We start from the raw sequence: 16,578 nt of genomic DNA on the forward strand, positions 1-16,578 counted from the left end.
GGACTCTAATATAAAAAGTCTCCCAGTGCAATTCGTTCATTCACTCATTACTCATTCACTCATTTAATCACATATATTCATATATACTTTGAACACAGGCTGATCTCATGCTATGTGTCCCAAATAGTTGCGAGTATAAATAGAAGCCAGAGATGGTGAGTTACATAGAGAAGTTCTCACTCTATTAAGTGGTGGGAAAAGTAAGGAGAACAATGATAATAGCCAACATTTATCACATGCTTACACTGTTCCAACTACTTCCCATGGTTTAACTTCTTATATCTTCAAAAATAACTGTATAAGGCATAGGTACCATTATTTTCTCCATTTTATGGTTGGAGAATGGAGACCCAGAGAAATCATACAGCTTGCCTAAGGTTACACAGCTAGTTAAGTGGCAGAGCTAGGATTTGAATCCAGCAAGTCTGGCTCCAGAGTTCCCAAAATGACAGTTCCAAGCTGGGATAAGTGCTATGTTTTCTATCCTCTCTTCTCAATCATCCTGCCATTCCTTCTCTACTCAAAGGAGATCTCTCTCCCTTTTTGCATCATTCCCTTTGCCAGTCCATGCTTCTGTTTCTTCTGTTACCTTTGCCTGGAGTGACCCTCCACTGCTTTATCCTCCTATCCAAGTCTCTAAACTCTTACCATGCTGAAAATATCACTTCCCATGTTGTCAACTTCTTCCTGAAACTTCACATGAACCCACCTTATCAATGTGAAGTGAGCTCTTTCTCTTTCTCTGTAGAGTAAGTACGTAGCACTTAGTATGTTCTGCTGATATGTTTGCTTTTATATTATTACTTATATACTTATATTTCCTTCCTCTCCCCACTGCCAACTAAAATGCAACTTCCTTAAGAGCTAGGACCATGTCTTGAGTCCTCAAAGTGTTTGGCATGGTGCTAAGGGGGTGTAGGTGCCTGTTTGTACGGAAGTGAATTATCTGATGCTTGGTTTCCCAGATATACATGAGCTTCATGCAATATGTCTTGGTTTATGGGTCTAAGTTATCTGCTTCCTAAAGGGACTTTTCACATCTTTGTTGCAAAGTTATAGAGGTGGTGTGGAGCATGGGTGTGATGATGCCATAGAAGACAACAATGAATTTGTTTTTACCTTGGAAAATCTGTGAATGAGATTTTAATAGGCTGCCAAAGGACCTGGGGAAGAACAGCAGATAACACAAATGCAGTGACCTCAGTTGAAATCCTGTGGTGTCAGTCTCCTTAGAATAGCCAATATATTTCCAGAGGGAGAAGGGATGTTTGACTAGGGACTGTCTAGTGCTTTTGTCATTTCATAACTATCTTGTCATTTAAAAACAAATTTCACCTGAAATTCCCCAATAGAGCTGGGATGAGGCAGGACATATATAATGGTTTCCTTGGAAAATATTTGTTATATAGAAGATAAGGAATTCTTGCTTCTGAACACTGGGAATAACCTTCCAGCAGATAGTTTCAAAAATGGGAGTGTGGGAGGTGAGAAACTTTCCTCCCAAGCCATCAAGGAAAGAAAAAAAAAATGCTGCTTCAGAAATCTGGGAACTATTTGAAGAAAGGACCTATTTTCCCATGTTTGCCACCAAAAACTTTACACTAGTCTAACCTAGACTTGAAGACCTACAGTTCTATCTGAATGCAGAATGTGGAGGAAAAGCTGCCTCTTCTTTGAACCAATGAAAAACTGCACATTGGTCATGTTCCAGGACTCTAAACCATGCTGCTTTCACCTCTTGCCGCTGATTAAATCAACTGCCCAGGGCCCACCTTGAGCCATTGTCTGCTGGGTTTCTACATCTTTGATGGAGGTAAATGCTTCTACATGAGTTTATCTCAGGCTCTAAAGAGCAAAGATTGGTGAGCAGAGACTAATCTCTTCAAATTCTCTCGACTACCTGAGGCTAAGTTATCTGGGGGATCTGGCTTCCAAAGGAGAAATTAGAACATAATAGGAACTTCTGTGGAAAACATTTGCAGTGACTGAGGGAAGCTAACATAAAGGTTAAAAATTAGGTGGGAACTGAACAATGAGATCACTCAGACTCGGGAAGGGGAACATCACACACTGGGGCCTATCATGGGGAGGGGGGAGGAGGGAGAGATTGCATTGGGGAGGTATACATGATATAAATGATGAATTGATGGGTGCTGACGAGTTGATGGGTGCAGCACACCAACATGGCATAAGTATACATATGTAACAAACCTGCACGTTATGCACATGTACCCTAGAACTTAAAGTATAATAATAATAAAAAAAAATTCCTTCCTGTTTCTCTTCCTTCTGCTATTTAACTCCTTGCAGCCTGTAGCCTCGCAAACTCGTGGACACCCAGTTTACTTATTTTTTTGTGATGGAGAGCTCATTAACATACACACGTGGTACATGTTGGAAAAGCTCTAGCTGTTTCTTGTTACCCTATGGAGCCACACAGAATAAGTTTAAACTTTCTTCAAAATGACAACTTTTCAAATATTCAACATAGTTCTTATTGTCCTTCATCACCTAACACCCTGATTATTCAATATCCCCCAACAGATCTACCAAATCTCTACCCTTCTTTCTAATCTATCCTGCAAAAATGTAATCTCTATACAGAGCCCTTTATGCCGTTACTTGCTCCAGAGTCTAAAATGCATTCCATCAGGTCTATTGAGGTATATATAGTAAACTTTACCCATTTTTAGGTTTACAGTTCTGAGTTTCAGAAAACATACAGTCATTTAACCATCACCACATGAATACATGGAATATTCTCATCAACTCGTATCAACCCACGTCTCTACGTGCGCCTTTGTAGTCAGTCCCTCCATCCACCCTCACTCCCACAACCACTAATTTAATTTTTCTCCCTTTTCCTGAAAGTTAGATAACTGGACCTTGGAATATATAGTCTTTTGTGTCCTTCTTTCACATAGCACAATGCTTTTGAGAGTCATACATGTTGTGGCATGTATCAGTAGTTCGCTCCTTTCATTGGTAGTATTGCTCCATTCTGCAAATGTACTACAACGTAATCATCCGTTCCACAGTAGATAGAAATTTGGGTTTATCCTGCTTTGTTAACTATTTTGAGTAAATCTGCTATAAGCATTTTCATATAAGTCTTTGTTGACATATGCTACTATTTCTTTTGGATAAATACATAGGGTTGAGGTGGCTGAATCATAAGTTATTTGTTTAAATTCATAAGAAACTACTGAACTGTTTTCCAACGGGGCTATACTATTTTCCTTTGCCAACAGCAATGTATATACGTTTTAGTTGCTTTGCAACATCATCAGGTATTGTCAGGAATCTACTTTGTTTTGTTTTTAACATTCTAGAAAATGTGTATTGCTATTTTACTGTGGATTTAATATGAATTTCTCTAAAGAAAAATTATATTGGATATCTTGAAGTGTCTGTTTGAAACTTGTCAAGTTTTCTTTGGGCTGTTTGTTTTATTATTATTGAGCTGTGAGAGTTATTTATATACTCTGGATGCAAGTCCTTTATCAGACATGTGTTCTGAAAATATTTCTGTCTGCCTGTGGCTTGCCTGTTATTTCCTTAACAGTATCATTTGAATAGTAGAGGCTTGGAATGGTAAAGTCAAATTTATTAAATTTACTTTTGTTATCTGCATTTTTTGTGTCCTTTCTAGGAAATCTTTCCCTAATCCGGATCACATTAAATTTCCCCAGAAGTTTTATATGTTTTGGTTTAACATTTAGAACTATGATCCATTTGGAGTCAGTTTTTGAATATGGTACAGCGTATAAGTTAAAGCTCATTTTTAGCTTGTGATGGTATTGTTCCAGCATTATTTGCTGAAAATACTATGGTTTCATCGTTACATATTTAGTCATCTTTGTAGAAAATTAGTTGATCATATGTATTTTGGTTCTCTTTCTAAACTCTATTTTGTTTCATTGATCTACCACTTTTTCTTGATATTTGTAGCTTTACAGTAAGTCTTGGAAGCAAGCAATGTAAGTCTTCCAATGTTGTTATTTTTCAAAATTGTTTTGGCTATTTTAGACATTATAGCCCAATACAAAACAAGGCCTTTAAAAATTGAAAATCATTTTTAAGGATGATTTCAATCACCATTTTTCTATATAAATCTAAATAGATGACTGAAAATCATCATGAGACCTATTTAGAAAAAGGGTAATTATCCCCATCACTTCTCCATTTAACAGTCCAATTTGGCCTGTTCTTAAACGTGGAAAGGTTGAATGGAACCTCATAATGGCTTATCTCAGCCATTCTTGGTCCCACCCATTAAAGCCCATGTATTAATTTCATATTATTGCTGTAACAAATTACCATAAATTTAAGGGCTTTAAATACCCAATTCTATTATATTACAACTCTGTAGATCAGAAATCTGACTCGGGTTATTATGTTAATATCAAGGTGTTGACAGAACTGTGTTTCTTTCTAGAATCTCCAGGGGAGAATTTGTTTTCTTGACCTTTCCAGCCTCTAGAAGCTTTCCTCATTACTTGGTTTGTAACCCCTTTACATCTTAAAAGCTAGCAATGGCCAGTTGAGTCTTTCACATGTCACATTGCTCTGATGCTGACTTTTCTTCTGCTTCCCTCTTCTACATTTAGGAGCCTTGTATATTTATTTGGGTTCACTGGATAATCCAGAATAATTGTCCTATTTTAAGATCACTGGAATATGAAATTTATATTCCATATGAAACATTAGTTCTCTTTAGCCATCTAATGTTTTCTCTCTATATACATTCATATAGAATGTATTTATATATTATTAATTACACAAATATAGTTTATGTAACATACTTATATGTTACATATGTAATAATATGTATATTCGTAGGTTCTGGGAGTTAGGACATGACATCTTTCTGAGACCATTATTTTGCCTACCACAGTCATGATGTATTTTCTTTAATATATATTGCTAGATTCTGCTTGTTAATATTTCCTTAAGGCTTTCCACATTTTTGTTCCTGAGGGATATTTTTCTGTACTTTTCTTGACTTGTGATGTTCTTGTCCAGTTTTGATATCAGAGTAATGGTGATGTATTAATGCAATGTTCTGAATAATGTTTCTTAGGCTTATCTTTTCTGGAAGAGTTTCTTTGTAATTGATGTTATTTTTTCATTAAACACTTGGAAGAATTTGCCACTGAAGACACACGTGACTGAAGTTTTCTTATTGTTTCTGTTTGTTTGGATGTTTCTAACTATGAATTTAATTTCTGTAGTAGATATAGGACAATTTAGGCTGTTGATTTTTTTCTTGAGTGAGCAATAGCAGTGCCTTTCAAGGAATTTGTCTATTTCGTTTAAGTGATCAAATTTGTTGGCATAAATTGTTCAAAATAGTCCTTTGTTATATTTTTTAATTTCTGTAAGATCTGTAGTAATGCCCTTTCTTCCTTTTTAACACTGGTAATTTGTGTCTTCTTTTCTTTCTTCTTGATCCCTCTGGTTTGAGGTTCATAAGTTTTATTGTTCTTGTCTCAGAACCAGGCTTTGACTTCATAAATTTTTATTGTATTTCTGTTTTCTCTGCCATTGATTTGTAGTCTTTGTATTTTCGTACCTTCTTCCGGCCTTAGAATCTAATTTTGCTCTTTTTTCTGGTTTCTTAAACTAGAAGTTTGGATAATTGATTTAAAAGTTTTCTTATTTTCTGACATAAGCTTTTTCTGCTAAAAAAATCTTTCTCCAAGCATGTTTTATGTATGTCCCACATCTTTTGATATGTGTTTTAATTTTCATTAAATTCAACATATTTTATGATTTCATTTGTAACAATTTCTTTGACCTATTTTTTTTTTTTTTAGAATAGTGTTGTTTACTTTCCACCTAATTATATATTTTCTGGAATATCAATTTCAAGTTTAACTCTGTTGTAGTCAGAAAATACTTTCTATGACTTCAATTATTTTAAATATATTGTGTCTCCTATGGCCCAGGAAATAGGCCACTTTTGTTGAAAGCACCATGTGCACCTGAAACCAATACATATTGTACTATTGCCTGGAGTGTTCTATAAATGTCAGTTATGTCAATTTTGTTGATAGTGTTGTATAGCTCTTCTGTATTCTTATTTATTTTTGTCTACTTGTTCTATTATTAAATGAAAGAAAAATGTTGAAGTATCCAACTGTAATAGTGTATTCATCTTTGTTTCCTTTTAGTTCTAACAGTTTTTGCTTCATGTATTTTAAAATTCTATAGATAGGTACATACACATTTAAAATTATGATGTTTTCTTAACAAATTGAATTACATATCATTATTCAATTTGTTAAGAAAACATCATAATCATCTCTGGTGGTAATATTACTTATTCTGAAATGTTCTTGGTGTGATATTAATTAATATAACCATTCCATCTTTCTTTTGGTTAAGATTTACATGGTATATCTTATTTTCATTTTACTTTTCATCTATTGATGTTTCTTCTAAACAGCATATAGTGAGTCTTGCTTTTACAGCCAATCTGACAAGATTGAAGTGTTATGTGAGTCTTCAGATCATCACATTTAGTGGAAATATTGATATTGATATTGTTACATTTACATCTATACCTTGATAGTTGCTTTTTGTTCATCTGATCTTTTCTTTGTTGACTTTTTATTTTGTTATTTCCTTTGGAATAAATTGGGTAATTTTTATGATTCCAGTTTATCTCCTCTATTGACTTGTTTATGCCTTTTTTCAAAAATTTTGTTTACTGGCTTTATGATAGTTTACAATATACATCTTTATTTAATCTAAGCCCAACTTCAAATTATATTATGCAAGTTCATGAGTAGTTTAAAAACTTACACCAATGTTTACAATTTCTACTTCACATCTATTGTGCCATTGTTGCCATACATTTCGCTTATACGTGTTACAAACCCCACCATGCATTGTTACTATTTTTTATCTTGAAACTGTCTGTTATCTTTTATAGAGATTAAAATATTCGAAGGATGCCTTTTATGTTTAGTTTTATTTTTACCATTCCTGGTGCTTTTCATTACTTTCTATAGATCCAAGTTTCCATCTGGTGTCATGTATTTTCTGCCTTAATTACTTCCTTTAACATTTCTTATGGCACTGGCTTGCTAGAAGTAAATAATCTCAGCTTTTGTCCGTCTGAGAAAGTCTTCATTTTCTCTTCATTTTCAAAAAATATTTTCAGTAGGTGTAGATTTCTGGGTTGACATATTTTTCTTGCAGTTTTAAAGATGCCACTTAATTGTCTTCTAGATTGTATAGTTTCTGATTCAAATCTACTGTGACTCTGATTTTGTTCTTCTGTATTTACTGTGTCTTTTTACCATTAATATTTTTGTTTTATAGTTTGTGTGTGTGTGTGTGTGTGTGTTTATTCACAATTTGTTCCTCTCAGCTTCTTGAATGTGTAGTTTATAATCTTTCATCATTTTCAGAAAATTCTGTCATTATGTTTTCAAATAATTCTGCCCATTTTTTTCTGCCTTCCATTTCTGAGACTTGAATCACTTGTATTTTAGTCAACTATATATTGTCTTATAACTTTTTGATACTTATCCTTTTTACTTTTCTTTCTTTTGCGTTGTAGTTTGGATAATTTATAATGACCTATCCTCAAGTTTACTACTCTTTCTTTGACTGTATTATGACTACTGGGAGAGGGACAGGAATCCCCCTATCAAAATTATTCATAACTTATTTTAACTTTTTTATTTATTGATGACTCCATCAAAGCCATTATTCATCTGTGTAATTTTATTACAGCATTACTTTCTTATTGTGGGGTTTTAAAATTTTCTAGCATTTCTGTTTCACTTTTTCACAGTTTTGATTGCTATGCTAAAATTTCCCATCTGTTCATACATGCATTTCTATGTTTTCTGCTAGATCAGTTATCGTATTAACTGTGGGTATTTTAAAGTCTGTTATCTAATCATTCCAATATTTGCACCATCTCTCAATCAGGTTTGATTGATTGCTTTATTTCCTGACAATTGGTGACTTTTTATTGCCTTTGCTTTTGTATCTTATTTTTTGTTTAATGTCACACAATGTGTATAGAGGAATAGTAGAGACTAAGGTAAATAGTAGCTATGCCTGGAAATGACCTTCACTCTTCTTCTATAAGGATTTTTAATTATGAAATTGCACCAATCCACTCAGGAGTTGAGCAAGCCTTGTGATTTGTGCTATCATTACCATTAGTACACCACAGGTTTTAAACTCTCTTAGTGGACTGCTGCTGCTACCATATGCTTGGAATTAAAATTGTGTATCTAGAGAGTTTTTCTCAGTGTTTCTAGTTCCCCTTCAGCTTTCAGCTGCTCTTGCATGCCTGGGCCACAGAGGGGACTCTCTCTCCATGTTCTTACCCTTCCTCCAATAGTAAAATCCTTTTGCTTGTTATTTGGTGCTCACTGCTCATAGGGAAATGGCATGTTCTCTGTTATGGTCCAGTCTCAATCTCTGGCAGGTCCTGCACACATGAGTTTCAGAAATGGGGCTTAGTAGTGTTCCTCACAGTGGCAATGAAACTCTGCTTTGTATCTGCAGTTGTTCTTGACTAGGAATTTCCTGTCCCTCTCGCAGTAGTAGCAAACCTATGTTTGGTATGTTTGTAGGATCCTGTGCCCAAGAAAGTTCTCTGCCCCTTCTTTGGAGGAGAGGGTTTTGCTTATATTCTTTCCCCAGGAAGGATTTTTCTTGAGTCCTGAGTGCAAGAGAGTTTGTACTCTCCCTCAGAGGGTTTATAACCTTTCTTCAGAGGCAGACACGTTTTGGTTCTACTACTCCCCAGAAGTAATAGATTTTTGACTGTCATGGGGGTGAGGGGAGTCCCTGTTCTACCCCTAGCATCTTAAGGCTTTTGTTTCATAGGAGAGAAGAGTCTGAGAAAGCTGACAGGGAAGCCCTTCTTGCAACCTTCATCATGAACACCCAGTGTAGGCATATAGAAAATTGCATGTGTGTAAATGCAAACTCCCCTAGTGTCAGGAACAACCAGCAATTGTAAATTGACATACTATTTCAAACTCTTCCCTAACCTGTGTCTTATGTTGAAATTAAGACAGTCTTTTCATTGTTCCCATACACGGCTTCAAACCTGCTCTGTATTTCTTTATGCTGTCCGTCTTGCATGGAAAGCCCTCTTTCTTTTTATATAAATTCCCAAATCTTTCCTAGTCAAGCTCAACTTTTATTTCTTCCTTGGTAATTCCAGCCAACTTTAATTTCTTCTTTGTTGGTATCTCTTACAACTTATTTTTAATCTATTATCGCCTCTAATTTACAAAAGGACATTTAAATGTGTACAATTTAGTGCTTTATTCCACTGTATTATATTGTTCTCTAATTGTGTCATAAGACCTAGCCAGATATACAGTAGGTTCCCACTGTCCTAGCAATAAACTAGTTAGAAAAAAATGTATTAACCTCCTCTTGTGTCACATTGACTGCAATAACAAAATAAACACAGCTATTCCAGCTTCTTTTGATTAGTGTTTGTATGGCGTTAGCCCATTAGCAGATTCATTTGACAAATTAGCTCTGAAAGGCAGTGTAATGTTGCAGAAAGAGCATGCACATTTGAAGTTCAATGGCTCTGAATTGCAATCTTGGCTCCACCATTTATTGGCTGTGTGACTTATGGCAAATTACATAACTTCTCCTGAAGATTAAATGAGATAATATTGTCTACTGGGCATACAGAAGATTGTCTAGGAGAAGAGACATAAAATGGGTTGTTTTCTGGAGACAAGAGAGGGCAAAATTCCAGAATGTAGTTTGAAAAAGGTAAAGTCAAAATAGGACTTTGTGTGTGTGTGTGTGTGTGTGTGTGTTTGTGGTGGGGTGTGGGGGCAGTGACAGCATAGGGTAGGACAGCAAGGAATGTAGTAGTATAGTTTTAAAAGTATTGGAAGCAGAATCATAAATATCTAGGTTCAAAACATACCTCTGACACTAATTAGCTTTGTGGACCTTAGGCATGTCACTACATCTTACGGAACTTCAGTTTCTATACCATTAAAATGAGGATTGTCATTAAATCTGCTTGGATAATTTTAGAGAGTTGTCTCAAGAACCAAAAGAAGTAATTCTGACAGCAAGTTATAAACTATAAAGAGCTCCACAAAAAGGTGTGGCATTTGTAAGGATGGTGACCCAAAGAGGGAAGCAAACAAGTTCCCTGCACTGCCAGCCCTGTTCTTGGCAAGAACAATGTAAGTCAAGTTGCTGCCAGATCAATTCTCATTCAGACCAGGACTTGGGACAGTGATCACACACATGATTTAGGACCTCAGGTTTCTGATCTTGCCTTAATCACTGTCTTAGATCTAGTGCAGCCTCAGGGAAGTTATATGTGAAGTTGATTGTTAGGGTCTGAATGTTTTTGTCCCTCCAAAATTTGTATCTTAAACCTAATCCCCAATGTGACAGTATTAAGAAGTGGTGCCTTTGGGAGGTGATTAGGTCATGAAGACTCCACCCTCATAAATGGGATTGGTGCCCTTATAAAAAAGGCTCGAGGGAACCTCTTCATTCTTTGCCCTTCCACCATGTTAGTATGCAGCAAAAGTGTGCCATCTTTGAAGCAGAAAGCATGGCCTCACCAAACACTGACCATGCTGACATCTTGATCCTGGACTTCTCAGCCTCTAGAACTGTAAGCTATAAATTACGTGGTTTGTAAATTGCCCAATCCAAGTGTTTTGTTATAGCAGCCAGAACAGACTAAGACATTGCTTCAACAGGAGCAGGACTCAAGTAAGGATTTGGAAAATGCCAATCCAAAAGTGAAACCTGGTTCAGAAAAATTTTGAGTCTTGACAAAAATATCCTGTGGACAATGGAGTATGGTGCAGGAATAATAGCTTGTCATTTAATAATACAGTGAAGGAGAAAAATATGGTTTATGGGGGTATTTTCCTATTTCCAGCTCTGAGTTTTACTTTATTCCAGAGAATGGTGACTTTCAAGTAAACACTCTAGTATTCTTCAAACTCAAGCTGCCAAGGATACACAATAAATTGTATTGGGAATTTGTACAATAACTGTTGTTATTAAGTGATCAAGTTAGGGAAAACTTTATATGCTGGGGCTAGTAAAGAAAGGGCTAGGGGTAGTGGCACGTTACCACTTTGGGAGAATTCCATTTGTCTAATTAGCCCAGGAACTCAGACTACTCTAAGTCTGAAAGTATATTTGTGTTGTGTGTGTGTGTGATCATTTGTATGTTTTTACCTGTATATTCATGGATTTATATCTGTATGATAATATGCTTCTGCCTTGTTCTTTTCATTACCTTTTGTATGTGACTGAATCTGTATGTGTGTCCTGTTAACATCTGAGTTTGTGTCTATATGCACATACTTACCAGGGTTCTGGGATTATTTTAAGACTTTGGTAATCTATGGACTCTTTCTTATAGGATAAGCCTGTGAACAAAAGAAGGTGCTTGTTCACTGAGAAAATTACAAGCTAGACTGGAATTTGCTCTGATATTTAAAGGCTGCCCTTCAATCAATGCCTCCTTTCTACTCCCACCCCAACAACGCATACTATCTTCTGATTGCTCCCAACGCTTACTCAGATCATTTTCCCACAGAGATAGAGTTCTGTTGAGGGATGATTGGAACCATTCCACACATTTCCTTTGAGTGAGTAGAAGATGAGGTGTTACCAGAGCAGGGGGCTTTGTTCCCCATCCCAGCATCCCAGCTTCCCTTCTGTTATTGAAGAATTGCAGTTCTGGCCTCAATTATTTTATGTTTACCTGCCTGGAGGTCTGCTTTCCATCCTTGTAGGCAAATTTCAGAATGGGGCACAGAGACTGAAATTTTGGAGAAAGGCTTGCCTCCTTCAGAGAAAGTCTGTGGTTGTAGACTAGAAAGTATTAGTTTGGTGCAAAGGTAATTGCATTTTTGCCATTGAGAGCAATGAGATCTAGTAATGAGAAATTGAACTAGCGGGCAATGCTTGTAGGCTGCCTTAGAAACTCAGCCCTGTGTTCCAATGAGAGGGCAGGAGTATTTCCCTAGGTAGGCCTCTGATTCGTTTATTCAGCAAAAATTTGTGAAATACCTATTCTGAATAGCTCCAGCTCCAGGAGTAGAATTCTCCTTTTGACAGGATCCTTTGAGAGACAACAGCTAGGAGCAACTTGTGGTAGGAATTGCAAACCAGGCCATGGGGGATAGCAGTGGACTTCAAGATCCCACAGGAAGGTGAACTCTGTGCAGTTCCTTCATCCCCAAAGATAAGACTGTTCAGAGGTCATGGTTCCGCTTTTGTTTTTGCTGTTGATTCCAAGTTGGCTACCCCCATCATTGATGAAACCTGTGGGTTCTGCCTTCCCTTTTGTCCCTCCCTTTTTCCTATGCTTCAAAGTCATTTTCTGAAACTCCTCAGGAGCAACAGTGCTTGAACCACAAGGTGCTTTTATGAACTGCAGCCACCTAGAGTCTGAATCCTGCCCTTCACTTCTGTTAATGCAGGGTTGAAAGTGGCTTTTTCTGAGCCAGCTCCTGAAGATTCAGTAATAACCACACTTGGGAGATAGGACACCTTGATTCTGGTTGAATCCTTGCTGCAGAACCAGAAAAATGTATTTCCCTTTTCTATCCATTGAAGAATTACATGTGAACAATCTTTAAGGCCTCTTCTGCTCTGGCATTCTATGATTACTTCTAAAAATGATCACTTCAAACTGCTTCAATCTGCATTACGAAGTGATAGGACAACGTGGAATAGATGTACTCTCTGAGAACTAAAGTTCTTGCCATTTACTTATAGATTTGAAAAGGAAAGGAACTGACATTTATTAAGTGTATTATGAGCCAAGCACTCTCTTATATTGTCCATTATTATTTCAATAATAATTCATAACCTGAAGAAATTTGGGGAGGATAAAGTGTTTATGTGAAGCAGAGTACAATGCCTGGCAGGAAGTCTGCACTCAGTAAATGTCATTCTCTGACTCCTCCTTCAGCTCCTCTTCCCCAGCTCCCACCCTTTAAAGAGATGAAGAAACAGAAGCTCAGAGGGATTATGTAACTGCCCAAAGTCATCCATATTTTCAGCTGCAGGGGCCATGTGTATCCTGTTATATTATACTGCCTCTGCAGTGTGAAGTCTATAGTTATTGCCCCTGTGTTATTGTCCCTTGCTTGGAAGCCTCCTACTTTCTGGCCCAGTTCCTCTTTGTGATCCAGGCCTGTGTTTGGGAAGTGGTCACCCAGAGATTTCAGGTGCACCACACATTTCCCTCTGTAGTATTATAACTGGTCCCACAGAGTGTGAACCCTCCAAATAGACATTGTTAACTTCAGACTCTCATTCTTGGCCAACCATCCCTTAGGGTAGTCATCTGCTCACCCAGGCAAGGATTCTCTGGAAACTCTACCCTCCAGCTCTGTTCCCCTGATACAGATATGGGAAGATGACCATATAGGGGAAGAGCCAGGGGGCCATTTTCAAATAATAATAGAAAAGGTAAGTTTGCTTGCTCAGGATTGAATTCAGAAAATCACATCCTTGGTTGGCAGAATATTGAGCACTGGAACAAGAGTGGAGGGTATGAGAGTAGCTACAAGCAGAGATGAGAATGAACACTGACCGCAGCGAAGGAAGAAGGTAGGTTGGGGCTTGCCTACTGAGAGGTATTGTCATTGGCCCACATATTAGTAGAGCTGAACAGGGGAAGTTGCTGAGTTGAATAACAGAGGACTGATCTTAAAGGCAAATTCATGACTTGAAGATAATCTTCTTATGAAATCATTAAGTCCATTTGTTCTACAGTAGGCTTCCTGTGTTGCTCTTTATTTAGCAGAAGGTGCCATGGAGTTCTATTTCTAGTAGTAAAGGTGATTTTGCATGGATCATGTCCCACTCTGGTCTAATACCCGGTGTGCATAGAATAATCCTGGGTTTAGGATGGCATTGATGTATCTTTTGTATAAGATTAATTAAGCAGGTGGTTCAGAAATGCTATTTCATGGTAGCTAGACTTGATGGGTTTTTGTGGTGCCTTCCATCTCCAGGGTTACTAGCATTTTTGAGCTCTCTTTCTTTCTCCTCCTACCCTCAGCCACACTCTCCCCACTTCCTCCTTACACAGGACACTTTCTCTCCTAGGCTACAGAGGGCAGTCCACCTAACAGACCCCCAGTGCTGGGGACCAACAATCTGGGCTCCCTAGTGGTATACAAGGTGATCCAAAATATATTACTTTGCATACAGGAAAACATAATTTGCCTTCTAGAAGTAGCACAATATTCTGGAAAGAGTGCAGTCTTTGAAGACAGACAAACTTAATTTTCAATCCCGATACTGCCATTTCCTAGCTCTATGGTGGCGAGCACAACAGTTGAACCTCCTTGAGCTCCATATCCTCATCGGCAAAATTGGGATAATATCCTGGTTCTCATCTGCTAGAGGTGTTGTGAAGATTTACTGAGACAATTTACGGAAAGAATTTAGCTCAGTGCTTCACACAGAGCATGTGCTGAAGGCATGGTTGTTGAATGAATGAATGGGTGCATATTGGTGTCACTCTTTCCTTCCCTCCCTATAATGAAGTGCTGTTAAAGGGCTTCTGCTCTCCTTTAATTAAGTGGTAAGAGCATGGATATCGAATCCAGTCGATTCAGAGTCTGCTGTGTGATCTTAGTTAGTAGTTAAAAAATTATCTGAGCCTCAGTCTCTTTATGCATGAAATCTGGATAACAAGGCCAAGTGTGCAGAGCTGTTGTGACGATTAAAGGAAACAATGTATGTGATAGCACAGGACCTAGAACGTGGTGCATGATTGATAATACCAGGTCCTTTACTCTGCCTACCCCTAGGCACTTTCATGTATGTGGGCTCATTTAGTTCTCAGAACAACCATATGAAATATGTATCATAGTCGTAATGAGATAATGTATGTGGAAGGCACCTAGTACATATGATGCAGGTGGTCAATAAGTGTTTGTTTCCTTCCCTTTCTTTTTTTCATTAAGCCAATTATTATCCTGCCAACAATCGTGCTTTTGCATGAACTATGTGAATATTTTAAAGAATAAGGTGCTAATCTTATATTGTTATCAATTTACAAGGCAGTCTGGACTCCTGGCTTATAATCAAAATTATGTTGATTTTAATAAGATGACAAAAGATCAGAGAGTTTATAGATATAAAGTGCTTGCCTGATTCCTGCCTTACTATAGTGAGTTATGAATAGATTAATTTGATATTTCAGAATGTAATAGTCATTAAGAAAGCATTTTCACATAAGTTGTAGTTTTGCATATTAATACCATGCTTTCCTTAGCATCTAAAAGTAATATTCTTTACTTACCATGAGAAGGAGAAAGTTTTGGATCTATATTTGAAACTGATCTCTTACCTGGTTTCACACCTTATCCTCTATTATCTTCTATGTCATGTATTATAATATGATTTAGAGAGGGATAAAGAGTGAGTAATATTGCAGGGCAGGGAGATTTATGGTGAAATGAAATCTCATCTGATCTATGAGCAAGTTACTTCACATCCTTTTTCCTTAGTTTCATCATCGGCAAAATAAATATATTAACATTTACCTGACAGGGTTGCTTTGAGGGTTAAATAAGATAAGTTATGAATAAATAATTTAATCCATCTAAAGGCTTTAACATAGAGTTCACTATGTAGTGAGGACTCAATAAATGTTAACTGCTGGCACTGCTATGGCCACCACCACCACCACCACCACCACCACCACTTCCACCACTACAATGATAATGATGTGACCATTATCTTCAAGTAGGACAGAATGGTTAAGGAATTGGGTATTCTGTCTCATGAGGTACTTCAGTTCTCTGAAGGGTAGGCTGAGAACTTTCTTAATTTCAACTCCCTTTTTAAAATCCCTCCAAGGGTTCTGTGTCCATATTGCTTGAGTTACCATGGAAAGTCTGGGATCAACATTGATTCTTGATACACTAAGGCTCTTTCAGGGCCATAGGTGGATCATTCATACCCTTTGTTATCATTGTCCAAAGCTTCAGCTGTAGAAGGTGTAGGAAACTGAGCTGAATGTTATTTGAATGCAGAAAAGCCCTTGAAAATTTTTGTAATTTGAATTGTGATCATTTCTATTTTAATCTTTCTTAATTTTGTTGAGTTTCAGCTGATCAGAATTTTATAAGAAACGTTTTCTTGTCTCTAAATAAACAAGATTGTTATATAGAGAGATTTATCTAGGTGTCATGCATATTCAAGGAAGTAGGGAGAAGGGAATACAACTAGGTTTATTGAATTTTCTTTCTTTTGAATACTGACCAGTTGTTTGGCTGCTCTGAAGACTAAATTAATACAGGTAAATTTCCTAAGTGGCATATCGATGGCTCAGGTGGGAATAGCGAATCTGGATGTGTTGTCTGTAAATTTTCAATAAGTTACAGACGAGTGTGTGAGCATGACTTTACTGACAATAGGAATGGCAGGAAATGAGAGCCATGGACACTTTTGTCCCATGAACTCTCAAAAATGAAATGATGAGTGTTTCAAATAATCTGTGTGAATGCAAAGGGCTAGACCATAAGTGGTCTCTTATGGTTTCTTCTACCTCCA

This window comes from Trachypithecus francoisi, unplaced genomic scaffold (assembly GCF_009764315.1).
Source record: "Trachypithecus francoisi isolate TF-2019V2 unplaced genomic scaffold, Tfra_2.0 Lachesis_group6, whole genome shotgun sequence".
NCBI lineage: Eukaryota > Metazoa > Chordata > Mammalia > Primates > Cercopithecidae > Trachypithecus > Trachypithecus francoisi.